The sequence below is a fragment of the Penaeus monodon genome, chromosome 15, assembly GCF_015228065.2.
Source record: "Penaeus monodon isolate SGIC_2016 chromosome 15, NSTDA_Pmon_1, whole genome shotgun sequence".
NCBI classification, from domain to species: domain Eukaryota; kingdom Metazoa; phylum Arthropoda; class Malacostraca; order Decapoda; family Penaeidae; genus Penaeus; species Penaeus monodon.
This window is the reverse complement of record NC_051400.1, coordinates 39,741,491-39,741,700: the sequence shown is the minus strand read 5'-3', so window position 1 is coordinate 39,741,700 and position 210 is coordinate 39,741,491. Positions and strand designations below refer to the sequence as shown.

General features: G+C 26.7%; 1 protein-coding gene across 1 annotated transcript in view; it reads left to right on the top strand.

Annotated features, from left to right (window-relative positions):
- The window catches only part of LOC119582035, a gene marked incomplete at its 5' end in the record, with an annotated part of 17,740 nt that overhangs the window by 9,156 nt on the left and 8,374 nt on the right, over positions 1 to 210 (top strand).

Genomic DNA, 210 nt, shown 5'->3' with positions numbered 1-210 from the left:
TTTGTGGTTGTGTGCTACATTACATTTAAATGGTTATCTTATTTATGAAAAGGGATATGGAAAGACAATCAAACAAAATGATTGAGCAATGGAAGAATGAAGATTATTTAACAAATAGGAATAAAATCTAGAAGTGAAAATTTGTGATTCTAGCGTTTATTATTAAATTTGTGATTCTAGCGTTTATTATTAAATTTGTGATTCTAGCGT